General features: G+C 40.5%; 1 protein-coding gene and 2 long non-coding RNA genes across 3 annotated transcripts in view; 1 reads left to right on the forward strand and 2 right to left on the reverse strand.

The window, feature by feature from the left end:
- Positions 1-14,243, reverse strand: part of trol (terribly reduced optic lobes) — a 668,955-nt gene that overhangs the window by 29,852 nt on the left and 624,860 nt on the right. The window lies entirely within an intron of this gene.
- Positions 5,961-6,877, reverse strand: LOC136779660 (uncharacterized). The gene is made up of 4 exons (XR_010823633.1): positions 6,656-6,877; positions 6,417-6,582; positions 6,146-6,326; positions 5,961-6,076 (listed from the first exon to the last, which is right to left on the reverse strand). It is a non-coding gene; the product is annotated as an uncharacterized lncRNA (long non-coding RNA).
- LOC136779680 (uncharacterized) lies at positions 10,626-11,200 on the forward strand. The gene is made up of 3 exons (XR_010823642.1): positions 10,626-10,744; positions 10,835-11,015; positions 11,085-11,200. It is a non-coding gene; the product is annotated as an uncharacterized lncRNA (long non-coding RNA).

Genomic DNA, 14,243 nt, shown 5'->3' on the forward strand with positions numbered 1-14,243 from the left:
CAATTAAGATCCTCATACCGTGTTTAATGATTACAGGAAGTTCAACTTATATATAAAAGAAGAAAATATTTGGAATTGTAATACAAGAATAAGATAAGGAAATGGAGGAATTTTTACCAGCAGCCATAAAGGAAATTTCACAAGTATTTTCTGAACGGTGTGAAAAGATGAGAACAATTCAACAACTCCTATGGTAGCATGTGTGGTATCTATGCTATTATTGTAATATGTATAGTTTGCTACGACTTTATATCTTCAACAATAACACAGACCTGGAAAATTGAATTTTCTCAGTTTCAAGAATGGACGGGAAGGAGGGGGGGGGGGGGCAATTCTTCCATTTTTTTTACTGAATATGAATGTGGCTTTGAAATTTCTCCTTCACATCAGGTGTTTTGAAATATCAGTTAAATGGCTGAAAAACGGCTGTTTTCCTCAGTTTATGATTTTTATTTTAGAGAACAAATTTTCTTTTTGTAAATTACCACTATTGCATCGCATCCTACTAGTATAATAAGTTTTGAAAATGGATTTTAAAGCTAACGAATAATACTATATGGTTTAATTGTGGAATTTAAACAAAATTCGTTCTCTGAAGTAAAATAATGAAAATGGCGAAAAAAGCCATTTTGTACTATTTAAGCTAAAAATTAAAAAAAAATCTGATGTACTGGAGTAATTTCAAAATCAGGTTCGTTTACAACACAATAAGATCAACAAGAATCGTCTCCGACCATTTTTAAAAATGAGGAAAATGAGATTTGGCACGTCTGTGTAAATATTTATTAAAATAAAGTGTATTAATTACTTTTCATATTATAAAAAAGAGGAATATAAAAAGCAACTTTAAAATACAATAAGTAACAGCTATAACACTAGTGAGATTAGACTGTTAAAATCTGGGTGTAGATAAGTGATGCTGAAATTATAAGGTTCTCAAAGGCGAGTGTTTAGAAAGGCTAAAACTATTATTCTTCATCAAAAATATCTTCAGCTTTAGTGTAGAAAACATTAAAATTGTGTAATATGAAAAGGGGAATTTGTAAACGATTATATGGTATCATAAAAAATAATAGTAAAGCATTACGTAATTTATGAAAAAGAAATTATTTTATTGAAGACGAAGAAACACTAAAAAAGGAATACAAATATTTGTTTAAACATGCATACAAGTTTTACCTATTTATGAGTTCGCTCCTTAGTAAAGGATAATATTAAACACGTCAATGTATCCACTAAATTGTGTAGACATGCATAATCAAAATGTGTTTGTATGTTTTCTGAATAAGTTTTATTTAATTTCAATAAAAAATAAGAATAGTTTGCATTTCAAAACTATTATACAGTCAACATTTTGTAACTGAAAGAAAAAATATATGATTTCATAATCTCCAAATTAACCTCATACAGTACATAAATGTTTAAGGAAGGATGAACATTACTATATCATATTATTTTATAGTTGATGAGACGGTAGAGGGCATGTGCTGCATAATATAAACTACTCACCCAAAGTTCCTTAAATTTGCTATAGGAAAATATTATGGCACTTTACCCTCTACCGCTCGTTAACTCCCTGAGTTCTTGTAAGAAGCTCAGTTTCCAACTGCTCTTCCCAGGTTTGTGATCTGAAATACGACCGTAAACCGGACTTAATTTCAGACCAGGTTGAGAATTTGTTATCCTCAAACCACATCCTTGCCACACCAGTTAAGATGTGGGGAAAGACGTCAACCAGGTCGGAATCTCTAATCCTAAGCAGATTCAAAACGGCGTCGGTCCTGGCAATGAAGCTCTCAACCGTTTCCGTTGAATCGCCCGCAAAGGTTAGATTCGATTTCTGGAGTGACTCGAGAACTCGCCAACGGGGCATGGTGTCGTCCCCTCGGCCGATATCTTTTCCGGGTGTCTTGCGAGTGACCTTCGTTGCGTAGGTTCCTCGATACACCGCAGCGGTACTTAATCCCGAAGCTTCATCAGAAGCTAGTTGGGATTCGATATCTTCGCCTGGCCTAGTCAGTGTCAGCAAAGGCTGGCCCTGATTGGCCGGTCCCGGTTGGTTTGTCGCGTTTTTAGGCTGACGGCCTCTGGGACGCTTAGCGGGAACAGCCTGCGCTGTTCCTCCGATAGCTTTTCCTTGAGCTAATTGCTCGAAGGATCTCGATATTTGCGAGATGAGATCTTGGAAAGAATTTTCCAATTTCTCCATTCTCGTATCGAGATTCGATACCTTGCTTGCCAGGTCAACCTGGACAGCCTCGTTATCTGTCGGGTCATCGAAATCCTCCGATGTATTTCCCGACCCGGTACTCCCTCTCCTCTCCGCATTCTCTGCCATCGCACTTACTCAAGGCTCGTTCGGTGTTAAGGCGTCTATGAATGTCGGAGGTTGTCGCTGGAGTGAGCCAGGTTTATTCCGCTGGCTCCGATAACCCGCTCACGGTAGGTTGCCCCACCCGTGGCTTGGGTGCGCGCGCAATAGTCGAGGACGGTGGCGCCCTCACTCGAACTATTCGCTTGTCACCCGTGCTGCCCTCTTTGATTGATCTATCCATCGATAATCCATTACCAACGATCCAGTTCCAACAGTCACCACCCGATGGCAGTGCTTGCATAGATCTAGTCGCCGATAATCAATGATGAATGGCCTAGTTCCTTCAATCACCGCTAGATGGCAACACTCGTATCGATTATCGATCGGTGGCTCTATCGGTGACTGCTAGGTGGCAGCACCGTTAACATTTTTGGCAGAGAGTCTGTTTACAGCCTCAATCTGCCCATCCATTTCCTCGCGAAAATTGTTTTTGTTTATTTTGGGAAGGAAGGAAAATAAGGAAAGGAGTTTTGGATGGGTAGGAAAATCACAAGGATTTGCGGTATCATAAACGATATCATAAACGATAATAATGCGGTATCTTAAACGATAGCTTAAGGAGGAGCTTCTTTAAGGTTCCACGAGCTGTGAAACCCTATCGAGGCTTACCTCCTTTTTCGCCGCCTTCTTCTTTGAAGGCTTGGATGGCCCCGCTTTCGGCTGTGAAGCCTTCCGCGATGCCACCTTCGCCTTCTCCGAAGGCCGTGGTTTAGGCCTGGACGCCTTCCGCATTTGCTTCAGGACGTCCCACGGTACGTTCGTACCGGCCTTCGCCACGTACAGTCCGCGTGTCTGCTACGTCGGACTGCAGGCGATGCAGGTCCGCAAGGTTTTACCCTTGCGACCACACCCCTTGCAGAAATCCTCCACAACGGGTGTGGGACACTGGTTGAACCGGTGTCCCCTGCCTTTGCAGTTCCAGCAAAACCAATTGCTGGGACCGCCGATACCGCTGGCCGCCGGCTGCTTGGGCCTCACGCTGGAATCCAGCTTCGGCCTTTTTGCCGGCGGAACCTCTGCCTCCTTCGGCGGCAGGGGTTTCTTAACCTTTGCGGCCTTGCCTGACACCACACTCGCGTATGATGCAGGTTTCGGCTGCGGCTTCGAAACCTCTGTCTCCGGACGAGGTCGCTTCCCCTTGCCACGTCCCTTGCGGGGCGGAGCTTGGGGGGGCTTCCCCGTCGCAGGACGCGAGGCCCCCTCGACCGCTTTCACCACACGGTGAAAGAGGTCAAGGTCCCGGAGGAAAAACGCCACCAGGTCCTTCTCCGTGTAAGACACGGAAGGCTCTGGCAGCGGCTTTTCCTCGGAGGAACGAGACGCTGTGCTCATTCCTCGAAACTGCTGGGAGAGCTCAGTCACCTTTGCAGGTGTCCTGGGGCTCTCCCTACGCAATTTCGGGGAAGAGTTCAGCAACTCTTCCTCGAGTTCGAGATCGAGCGAGCCGAGGCTCGCTCCGGTAATCTCTGATGGTGAACCGAAGTCCACCACCAGGAGGTCGAGGGGATCGAGATCCTCTTCGACAATTGAGATCGGTGACCCACAAGGGGACACCGATCCCACGGTGAGTGGCCTTACCACTAAAAGTGGTAAGGTCACCGGGACCCGCGGGACAGGAGGGAGCGGCTCGGCCGCAGGATGCAGCAAAGCTGCAGGGAGCAGCTGGGCTGCGCGGGGCAGCTGGGCTGCGGGGGGCAGCTGGGCTGCGGGGGGCAGCTGGGCTGCAGGAGGCGGTTGGGCCGCGGAGGCGACGGCTTCGCCGTCGGCTACGGTCAGGGGGGCTTGTGAGGCCATGGAGTTGAGGAGGTCTGGTCTGGTCCAAGGAAGGATTAGATATGAGCTCCTGCCGGCTCACTCACCGCTCGCTAGGCGATATCCGATGTTGCCGAATTTCTAATTAACTGGATTAATCCGGTTAATTCAATTGACAACATCGCGGTAACTAGGCTGGTAGTTCAGCCGCGGCGCGAGGACCGACGATTATTGTCAGCCGGCTCGGCCTTGGCTAGCGCTCGGCTGTGTTTACAAACACGCGCTAGGCAGAATCCTGCCTGTACTAAGAGCCTTTACGATAGCATTGCTATTTAACACGGCGAGTATAATATTAAATTATATTCTCGACCGTGATTCTCATTTACCATGATTTTCGTTATCTTGCACTGATTGCTCGAGTTCCATGGGGCTGCATGAACCCGATTGAGCAATTTACTATCTATGAGTAAATTCTCTTGACAATCACGTGCACTATGTTTTTCAGTCTTTTACTGACGATATTTATGCTCGGACACATGGCTTATTTAGATTATTAAAATCCTCAATAATTTAATTTACATAAAACCACGTTGGGCGCCATTTGTAATGGATTCTTCTACCACGATGGGCTGATCGTGATAGTTATCTTCCTATTACCTTCGGCCGTCCTTACATTCGGTACTTTCAGGGCGCCAGTTGGTCGTGTGGGTGACCAACAACCCAGCGTTAACATAGGGGTCTTACCCCGCCATTCCAATCGTATGCATTTTCCAATGGGCTGATTGGTAGTGCACAGAGGACGGTACGGAAGCCTGGTTTGCTCAGTGTGCTAGGTCGTGGAGAGAGGGGAGGGTCCCTTACAGGTAGCCCGAGCCTCGCGACAATAGACACACTCTCCCACCCACCCACTCACACATGTGAGGGGAGGTGAGGAGACGAGAACATTATCGAGATCTTTTCTCATAGGGGACTGTCAGGGTGGTGCATCCCCGCAATGCCCAAGTCCGCGGTGCCATGCGCGTTGCCATGGACTTAGCGGCGGCACCCGGCATGCAGGAGAAACCTACCATACCTGCACAGGTCCCTTATGCATCGATAGCATACAGTGTGTTCGTTGCGTAGGGAGCAAGCTCACCTCACGCACACGGACACACTCATCGGTGAGCCGGTGTGGTGTACACTGACATTCATCGAATCTGCTCGTGAAGAATGGCCTACTAGATTTGTAACTAGCTGGACAGCTTCAGGTCTCTAGTTCTCACCAAAGCGTAAAACGTCACGGTGACGTCAGATGACGTCACGATGACGTATAGGAGTCGTGGTGGGGAGAATAAGGAGAATCTGGTAAATTGCATATACTCGAGTGTAGCGGTTGATCGTCTTACTTTTGTCAAAAGTATATCATCTCGGGATAAAATGGTATAGTAAGAATTTTCTTCTTTCTCTGTCTAATAGCATAAGAGTGAGAGAGAAAGACATATGATACCCCATGTGCCCATTGATTCTGCTCGAGCACGTTTTTGGTATAGTGATAGGAATTTTGGTATACTGATAGAAGCGGTAATAATATAGTAATCAAACGACAGATCAATAAAAAGAAGAGGGCATATTCCAATGAGTGAAGTGTCAAAATGTGCAACTTAACCTCTGTAATTTGTATTAATTTATTAAAATAACTTGTAAGTGATGAACTTTTAATAAAATCATATTAAGTGTTATAAATTTGTATAAAAAATATGTATTTTAGTTTTAACCTATTATTGTGTAACATATGGTGTATAAAAATAACTGAAAATATATATTTTAAATTAAATTTATGTTGTTGATATTTTGTCAAGAATAACACATCATTAACTTTTATATTAATAATAAGGAGCTATATTCTTGAGTCGTAAAGTCCATTGGAGCTTGCAAGTCAACTATGGATCCCAAGCTTACAGCAATAAGATTCTACGAATAAAGAAGATGCAATTCATTATTAAAATAGATAATCGTTAACTCAGATTTTTTTGCAGAAACCTAATATCAATAGTGACAAGCTTTCGTATCTATTTCCAATTGATGATGCTGGAAGAGAACCTCTGAGAGCTCCTGACAGCTCAACTGCCACAGGTCCAAGAAACAGCTATTTACGTAAATCTGTCCAGTGTCATGCAATACATTATCCAGAAGCCATTCTGCTATTATCCAGCTAATGTTTCTACGCAATATAATTAATTTCTTATTAATTTTCAAATATACTAAATATGTAAAGAAGAAAAAGCCAATATATTAAAATCCATTTACTTACACTACATCTCATTACGTAACCATGAGTGAATATTGTTGAATGGTGACAGAACAGTTTATAGTTGCAGAATCAGAATACATTCCTGTTGTGGGTAATGTTGCTGGGTCCTTTTGTTCTTTCGCAGTATCCAAAAGCAGCAAATTTGCAATGATTTTACAATTATAGCCTATATTCGAAGAAAACTTTAATACTTAAACTTAAATTGAAGAATATTCAAATGATTAATAGTAACTCCTTACGGATTAAGATATCTTGCATTATTTTCAATTTCTGCTACCAGTGCGTATAGGCAAATTCAGTGGTAAATTGTTATTCTCATCACTTAGAGCTTGTTAATCCTGTAAGTTACGTAGCACTTTAAAGTGGGCAAACAAATCCTTACGCTGCATTATATTAGTCTTCTCTTCCTTCGCTAACTTTTGAAAATTCATATATTACTGTTATCCACGAGTATATTTACCCAGTGGCTGAAAAATATTAGAAAGAGTATGAAAATTCATTCTTAAAAGTAAGCATAAATTATTTCCATATTCATAAAGTTATACATACCTATTCTATTATTTAGCTGGATGTTAGCTGCCACGAAGACATCCATATGCAATGTGCCTGCCCTCCTTCCTTTTTAATCCAGTGTATTATCCTAATAGTTTGCTGCAGGACAGTCTTAAGTCAGAAATAGATTGAAGTGTGATAATTCGGTTCTACTTTCTCTTTACCCTGGCCTACCATGAGGAGATACTCTTTTTTATCTTGATTTTTCATAACGTAAATGATAAATAATTATTCCTGAAATAAAAACGTGCACACACACATATATATATATATATATATTATTGTCTTTTCAGATTATATACTGTATTTTTTATCTTATATAATTTATTTTTTTTTTCTTTTTTTCAGTACTCCGAAAATTGATTTACGTTAAATAATATTGGTGGCCCTGAAAAGGGCCGATTTTTGGATCCGACACGTGGCAGAGCACATTCCTTTTTTATACCATGCAATCCGATCCATCTAAAAAAATACCCATTCGAAACCAACAACAGTAAAGCTCATTCAATAATCCGTCCAGTAGCCATTCCGCTCGATCACTTGATTAAGTCGATTAGGTATCGAGTTAGTCAAGTTAGCTAAGAACTCTGGGTCAGACCTAAGGCCTTCCCAGATATTCTTCGCTTGATCGAGAATCGCTGCCCTCGTCCTCGCGCCTGGCTCTATCCATCGTCTGGACATCAATGCCCAGACGTTCTCAATTAAATTGAGATCCGGTGATCGAGCGGGCCAATCCACCACTTCCAACTCCGGGTGTCGCGCAAACCACGCTCGCGTTTCGCGTGAGGTATGGATCGCTGAATTGTCCTGCACAAATCGGATCACCGGTACTTCATCCGCGGGATATACATTACGCACGCTTGGGAGAAAAATTTCTTCCAAGATGCGAATGTATTCCCGGGAATTCATACGTGGAGAAATCTCCACAAGATCACCGATATGTTCACCGGAAATCCAGCCCCATACGCCACACGATACGCGTCCAGACCGATGAGTCTGGAAGACGTGGTTTGGCTGCAACCGGGTATCGTTCGGGCGCCACACGTGCAAGGCCTGAGCCTGAGAGGGCAACGATATGAAAACCTTTTCATCGGTCCATATCGTAGCCTTCCAATCTGCACGGCTCCGCGAAAGATTCGCGAGGGCATAGCCAACTCTCTGCTCACGGTGAGCAGGAGTTAATGGGATTTTACGCGCTGGACGACGGCAGTGAATACCTGCAGAGTGTAAACGCCGCAGGCCGGTGGTCACTGAAGCTGGATAATCTATCTCCTCCACTATGTCGCTGACACTAGCGAAGGGATCTTCTTCGATCCTGCTCAGCAGCTGCTGGTCATCGATCTCCGAAGTCCTTTTCTGCCCTCTGTTCTCCGCTCTCCGGTCACGCAGTGCGTGGTCTCCGCCTTCGCGGTACCGACGTATCCAGCGCCTGACGGTGGTCTCGTGTGCCCCGCAGAGTACAGCGATCTCACTCGCGCTTTTCCCGCACTCAAAATAGCCAATGGCTCTTCCTCTGGTAGCCTCACTATGCTGTGACATCGTCGACGTATCCAATAGATATGAATGTTATAACAAATTAACGTTATTATCGATACTTCTAATTCAATAATCGAGGCATTATTCACTTTTATCTATAATAACGTTAATTTGTTATAACATTCATATCTATTGGATACGTCGACGATGTCATAGCATAGTGAGGCTACCAGAGGAAGAGCCATTGGCTATTTTGAGTGCGGGAAAAGCGCGAGTGAGATCGCTGTACTCTGCGGGGCACACGAGACCACCGTCAGGCGCTGGATACGTCGGTACCGCGAAGGCGGAGACCACGCACTGCGTGACCGGAGAGCGGAGAACAGAGGGCAGAAAAGGACTTCGGAGATCGATGACCAGCAGCTGCTGAGCAGGATCGAAGAAGATCCCTTCGCTAGTGTCAGCGACATAGTGGAGGAGATAGATTATCCAGCTTCAGTGACCACCGGCCTGCGGCGTTTACACTCTGCAGGTATTCACTGCCGTCGTCCAGCGCGTAAAATCCCATTAACTCCTGCTCACCGTGAGCAGAGAGTTGGCTATGCCCTCGCGAATCTTTCGCGGAGCCGTGCAGATTGGAAGGCTACGATATGGACCGATGAAAAGGTTTTCATATCGTTGCCCTCTCAGGCTCAGGCCTTGCACGTGTGGCGCCCGAACGATACCCGGTTGCAGCCAAACCACGTCTTCCAGACTCATCGGTCTGGACGCGTATCGTGTGGCGTATGGGGCTGGATTTCCGGTGAACATATCGGTGATCTTGTGGAGATTTCTCCACGTATGAATTCCCGGGAATACATTCGCATCTTGGAAGAAATTTTTCTCCCAAGCGTGCGTAATGTATATCCCGCGGATGAAGTACCGGTGATCCGATTTGTGCAGGACAATTCAGCGATCCATACCTCACGCGAAACGCGAGCGTGGTTTGCGCGACACCCGGAGTTGGAAGTGGTGGATTGGCCCGCTCGATCACCGGATCTCAATTTAATTGAGAACGTCTGGGCATTGATGTCCAGACGATGGATAGAGCCAGGCGCGAGGACGAGGGCAGCGATTCTCGATCAAGCGAAGAATATCTGGGAAGGCCTTAGGTCTGACCCAGAGTTCTTAGCTAACTTGACTAACTCGATACCTAATCGACTTAATCAAGTGATCGAGCGGAATGGCTACTGGACGGATTATTGAATGAGCTTTACTGTTGTTGGTTTCGAATGGGTATTTTTTTAGATGGATCGGATTGCATGGTATAAAAAAGGAATGTGCTCTGCCACGTGTCGGATCCAAAAATCGGCCCTTTTCAGGGCCACCAATATTATTTAACGTAAATCAATTTTCGGAGTACTGAAAAAAAGAAAAAAAAAATAAATTATATAAGATAAAAAATACAGTATATAATCTGAAAAGACAATAATATATATATATATATATATATGTGTGTGTGCACGTTTTTATTTCAGGAATAATTATTTATCATTTACGTTATGAAAAATCAAGATAAAAAAGAGTATCTCCTCATGGTAGGCCAGGGTAAAGAGAAAGTAGAACCGAATTATCACACTTCAATCTATTTCTGACTTAAGACTGTCCTGCAGCAAACTATTAGGATAATACACTGGATTAAAAAGGAAGGAGGGCAGGCACATTGCATATGGATGTCTTCGTGGCAGCTAACATCCAGCTAAATAATAGAATAGGTATGTATAACTTTATGAATATGGAAATAATTTATGCTTACTTTTAAGAATGAATTTTCATACTCTTTCTAATATTTTTCAGCCACTGGGTAAATATACTCGTGGATAACAGTAATATATGAATTTTCAAAAGTTAGCGAAGGAAGAGAAGACTAATATAATGCAGCGTAAGGATTTGTTTGCCCACTTTAAAGTGCTACGTAACTTACAGGATTAACAAGCTCTAAGTGATGAGAATAACAATTTACCACTGAATTTGCCTATACGCACTGGTAGCAGAAATTGAAAATAATGCAAGATATCTTAATCCGTAAGGAGTTACTATTAATCATTTGAATATTCTTCAATTTAAGTTTAAGTATTAAAGTTTTCTTCGAATATAGGCTATAATTGTAAAATCATTGCAAATTTGCTGCTTTTGGATACTGCGAAAGAACAAAAGGACCCAGCAACATTACCCACAACAGGAATGTATTCTGATTCTGCAACTATAAACTGTTCTGTCACCATTCAACAATATTCACTCATGGTTACGTAATGAGATGTAGTGTAAGTAAATGGATTTTAATATATTGGCTTTTTCTTCTTTACATATTTAGTATATTTGAAAATTAATAAGAAATTAATTATATTGCGTAGAAACATTAGCTGGATAATAGCAGAATGGCTTCTGGATAATGTATTGCATGACACTGGACAGATTTACGTAAATAGCTGTTTCTTGGACCTGTGGCAGTTGAGCTGTCAGGAGCTCTCAGAGGTTCTCTTCCAGCATCATCAATTGGAAATAGATACGAAAGCTTGTCACTATTGATATTAGGTTTCTGCAAAAAAATCTGAGTTAACGATTATCTATTTTAATAATGAATTGCATCTTCTTTATTCGTAGAATCTTATTGCTGTAAGCTTGGGATCCATAGTTGACTTGCAAGCTCCAATGGACTTTACGACTCAAGAATATAGCTCCTTATTATTAATATAAAAGTTAATGATGTGTTATTCTTGACAAAATATCAACAACATAAATTTAATTTAAAATATATATTTTCAGTTATTTTTATACACCATATGTTACACAATAATAGGTTAAAACTAAAATACATATTTTTTATACAAATTTATAACACTTAATATGATTTTATTAAAAGTTCATCACTTACAAGTTATTTTAATAAATTAATACAAATTACAGAGGTTAAGTTGCACATTTTGACACTTCACTCATTGGAATATGCCCTCTTCTTTTTATTGATCTGTCGTTTGATTACTATATTATTACCGCTTCTATCAGTATACCAAAATTCCTATCACTATACCAAAAACGTGCTCGAGCAGAATCAATGGGCACATGGGGTATCATATGTCTTTCTCTCTCACTCTTATGCTATTAGACAGAGAAAGAAGAAAATTCTTACTATACCATTTTATCCCGAGATGATATACTTTTGACAAAAGTAAGACGATCAACCGCTACACTCGAGTATATGCAATTTACCAGATTCTCCTTATTCTCCCCACCACGACTCCTATACGTCATCGTGACGTCATCTGACGTCACCGTGACGTTTTACGCTTTGGTGAGAACTAGAGACCTGAAGCTGTCCAGCTAGTTACAAATCTAGTAGGCCATTCTTCACGAGCAGATTCGATGAATGTCAGTGTACGTCCGCCTTGCGCGACGTCCCAGGCCCGACTCACTCTCTTATTTCCCCCTCCTCAGGGGACTAGAGAATTCGCCTTTCGCAGGAGTCCCTGTGCCCACTTCTCCTCGTCTCAAGCCACCAAGTTACTTGGCACAGCCCTGCCTTGCTCGCTTGGTCGGCTTGGACTTTTAAGTGGAGCGCCGGTCTTTTCATCCGGTCTTCTGACGGTCCGCAGGGATGTTCCTAGACGGTACTTCCTGTCCACAACGGAAACCTATGCACCGAGTCGGTAATGTAGGGTTTGAAATAACCACTACTAGTCGTTAGCTTCTGTTTAATTTCTTTATTAAATCCGGTATCTTGATACGTAACGAGAGAACCTCGTTACAATATTTAAAATGGAAACAAAAGGAAAAAAAAACATAAAATAAATTTTTCAAATTATATGAGAGAGCTAAAAGAAAATTGAGACAATATATAAAATATAAAGAATAAAATCTAAAGAATCAAACTTTCCGTGGAAAACAACATATCCCCTTTCAATTTAAAATAAAAGAAAATACATTTATTGGATGTAGTTTCAGGTGTACAGAAATAAAAATGTTACGTTGACTGTTTCGAATTTAATAAATTTTTTAAACATTAAAAACGTGATACGATTACTACATTATACATTCGTAAGTGTACCATATCAAACATATATATGTGTATTACTTATATAATACGGTTATTGAGTTTCCTACATGGACATAAATATATATTTATATTTTCCCCAAGAAAGGATGAATATACGAGAAATGGAGGAACAGAGATTGCAGAAACAGAAGAAACAGTTGTACCATAATATTTAACACCTGTATATGTATTAAAAATGAGTTAATCTATTTAAAGAACACGTTAAATAAATGTTGCATACCAGTCTTTCTATTTATCTGGTTCTATGCGGTACATATGTGTTATCCTTAATAAATCAGAGATACAATGATTGAGTTTAAAACATGAGACGTCAAAAAATCTGAAGTATGCAGCTGACTAGTTCTCTTTGACCTTCTTCGTTTGTAGTGACTGCAGCAATCTTAATGGATTTATAAGGAATTTTTCAAATGTAGACTGACTTTGTGTAGAATAAATATTGCTACACACTATGACTGCATTTCAGGGTCCGATTGTAGGAATTGTCAATGAAATTGGAATTAAACATTGTTACCGTGAGTTTATATGCCTCTACGTAATCTAAAATTATAAAAGTGAATTGAAAATAATTTTGTAAATACATGATTTATAGTGTGTATTGAATGTATTGCAAATTTTGTAGTAGAGTACGTACATGCATTAACTGTTTCAGTAATGTTATAATTTTTATAAAATTTGTCTTCTTTTATTGATAAATCATTTTAGAACTGCACATTTTATCATTATATTATCCTAAACCTTGTCGGAAAACTTCTTCTCTAGGCTTTCGACATTAATTATAGTTTAGAGAGAATGCATCCCAGTCAATAATATTCAAATTGTCATAATATTTTGTAAGTACTTAATTACTGCTTGCATCTAACCAATTATAGCTGCAAATGTGATAAAACAGTTTTTTTTTAAAGAAAAGCTTTAGATCCCAAGGCATATATAATGTAGAAACTAATTACCTAATTTCGCAATCTCCGTATTATTAAATTATTCACATACTTCTTTCAGATCTATCCTTTAAAAATTCGATGAAAGCTACATTACTACTCATTAAAGACTTCAAATTATTCTATGTACTCAAGGTGTTTCATCTCAATATGCAGTTTCTTGCAGACGCTCAAATCTCCCTTGGGTGCCAATAATTTATCACCAATTCTATTTACAATACTTATGCAATAAAAACAGTTTTTATAGGAATTAAATAACTATTTAAAATTAAGTAGAATACTAATGACAAGCAAAGCATTTACCTTTGGACATTATAAATCAATTAGTATAGTGCTTGATACATATAAACCAAAATTTTCAGCAAGCTTATATCAAGTACATATGGGTTAGATAATCTTCTTCAATCATTCTGTCTCAAGTATTTGCATCCTTCAATTCTTCATTATTTTTGTAAGCGAGAAGAGATACCATTTCAATATTTATCATATAAATGAGATGATAACTTAAGCTTCACCTGAATGTTATATTACTTGTGTTTGGCATCTTGTCATTTTATTCTATTGGGTAGGGAAGAAATTACAAGCAGCCAGCAACAAATATATCACACAAAGCATCGTTTTCTTTTACAATAACCTATTTAAAATTTAATAAATAATGATTAATCACCTGACATTTATATATCACCAAAATGTAATAATAACCTGCAATCTGACAGATCCGGGCAATGTTGCCAAATTATAATTTTTATTTTCCATTTACACCGCAAGGGGAGT

The sequence above is a fragment of the Prorops nasuta genome, unplaced genomic scaffold (assembly GCF_024137725.1).
Source record: "Prorops nasuta isolate Cenicafe-Biocafe unplaced genomic scaffold, Cenicafe_Pnas_1.2 PNAS00017, whole genome shotgun sequence".
NCBI lineage: Eukaryota > Metazoa > Arthropoda > Insecta > Hymenoptera > Bethylidae > Prorops > Prorops nasuta.